Raw genomic sequence first — 2,373 nt, forward strand, 5'->3', positions numbered from 1 at the left:
GAAGATGATGCAGTTATTTTCGTGCCACCAGATCAAATGACGATCGAAGTTCCTCAACATGGGCAGAGGTAATCTCGATCAGAAGAAATAACAGGCCGCGGACGATTATATCTGACTACCTCAACGCGCCCACATGTGCTTCGAATTTGACCAGTGTAATTCGTTGAGATATATTTTTTCTATGAAACTTTCCAAGCTTAGTTATACCTCAGAGAAGCAATCGATCATGTGCAGGCAGTATAAATACACAACGTACGCATGGTGGCAGTCTATCTCATCGTTACAGATATATCTTCCTTGATTAGTTTTGTAAGCTCTTCATCAGCGATGGAGTACTCGACGAAGCTAGGTGGTGTGCTCGTAGCTCTCATGTTGGCCATGGCGGTCACGGCCCAAAACTCGGAGCAGGACTTCGTGGACGCCCACAACGCGGCGCGCGCCGACGTGGGCCTTGGGGAGGTGACATGGGACGCTACGGTGGCAGCCTTCGCGCAGGACTACGCGGATCAGCGCCGCGGCGACTGCCAGCTGATCCATACTCCTGATGGCCGGCCGTACGGGGAGAACCTCTACGGAGGCGGCGGGGACCGAGTGGACGGCGACGGACGCCGTGAATTCGTGGGTGTCGGAGAAGCAGTACTACGACCACGACAGCAACACCTGCTCGGCGCCCGAGGGTGAGTCGTGCGGGCACTACACGCAGGTGGTGTGGCGCGACTCGACGGCCATCGGCTGCGCCCGCGTCGTCTGCGACAGCGGCGACGGTGTGTTCATCATCTGCAGCTACAACCCGCCAGGCAACTTCCCCGGGGTGAGCCCGTACTAGGCTATATGCATCATGCATGCATGCGAGCGTGCATGTACGTACGGCGTATTGCATAAATAAAATGATTAAGCTCTGATAACCACAGTGTGATCAGATGTGATATATAATTAACCAGCCGGCCGGATTTGAGGCCATATATTGTTTAGACCGGCTGTATATATGTACCGTTATGATTCAGGTAATAAGTTGTGTTATTGTATAAGCAGTGTTTATGGATAAATATATGGTTCTACTATTATACTGTGCATGGTATATGTGCCTCCCTGTGAAAAAAACCCAGCACACTTAGAAACCACTAATCAAAGTGTCTTTCTTCCGTTTTGTCATCTCGCACTTGTTCTCTATGTTGTGCATTTTTTTTCCGGATCCCAACTCGTAAAACGGAGTAGATCTCGAGAGGGCACACTAGGTCTTGTTCCTGAGACTCGCGCTCCCTCCTCCACGCCATAGGCCACTCCCGCCGTGACAGTCACCCAATCTGCCATTATGGCTCACCCATCCACTCCCAGGTTTCACTCTGGATCCAGCTCCGGTCATGGTCCCGTGCAAGCTCGCTCTCGACTAGCGGTCCATCGTAGGTTCCGGACTCGCTTGCGGCCCAGCCCGTGAATGCAGTAGATCTGACCTCGACGCCATGAATCCTGCCGCGGGGAGAGTCATCCAACGCCATGCATGCCTATGGTACTCCAGATCTGGTGTTGTGATTGAGCGGCAGTACCTAAATCCATCGTGGTCATCCCCTACGCTCTTGTCAACATTCCTCTTCGGGCGAGGAGGAGGGATGGACGAAGAAATAATCTCGAAGGAACACACACAAGCAAGGAGCCATCAATTATTAGTGCACACGTACAGCTACACAGCTCGGACCGACACCGGGACATCAATGGTGCGCCGGGCCTTGAGGCCTTCTTAAGCTGCTTCAAAGGCCGGATACTCTGGGTTGCATCATTTGCGAGCTGCCAGGGTATTTCGGCAGAGAGTACCCTCAAAATCCATGAAACGGCGGTGTCCGGCGCCGACCTGGGCGCCAATTCAAGATCAGGTTCAAACAACCGGGCAATTACCCCTTCATCCACCAAAAGAGATGAAATGCTTTCACTATTTGTTCTAGAAGATAACTTACCGGCGTTTTTGTTAATTACAAATGATTGTGAAGGTGTATGGTAGGAAGCCAATAACACTTAGTGTGGAATATTTTTATAAATGCAAAGTAGATAATTATTGTATTGGAGATGCCGGCTTCTTTCAAGTATTATATAAACTAGATGACCCGTTGCGCCGATGGCGCAAAAGGCCGAGTGCAAGCCAAGTATTGAAAGAGTGTGCATTCAAATATGTAGACACAGAATGAAACATACAGAAATAAGTATGAATTGATGATAGATAGATGGTCGTTGCTGAACATGTTTTCTAAGAAGCTTATGAACGATCATTTACAATGTTATGAGTAAGGCATGTAGATAGGCAGAGATACGTTTGACAGATGTATCGTTGGACATTCAGAACGATTCTCTGAGTCAACTCTTCATAGTTGCTATTCTTCATGG

At 49.5% G+C, this 2,373-nt stretch overlaps 1 pseudogene across 1 annotated transcript; it reads left to right on the top strand.

Moving 5' to 3' along the window:
- Positions 1 to 360: 360 nt before the first annotated feature.
- Positions 361 to 1,028, top strand: LOC123117213 (pathogenesis-related protein PRB1-3-like; annotated as a pseudogene). The gene has a single exon (XR_006457306.1). The product of XR_006457306.1 is annotated as a pathogenesis-related protein PRB1-3-like (transcript).
- Positions 1,029 to 2,373: the final 1,345 nt, after the last annotated feature.

The sequence above is a fragment of the Triticum aestivum genome, chromosome 5B, assembly GCF_018294505.1.
Source record: "Triticum aestivum cultivar Chinese Spring chromosome 5B, IWGSC CS RefSeq v2.1, whole genome shotgun sequence".
Taxonomy (NCBI): Eukaryota; Viridiplantae; Streptophyta; class Magnoliopsida; order Poales; family Poaceae; genus Triticum; species Triticum aestivum.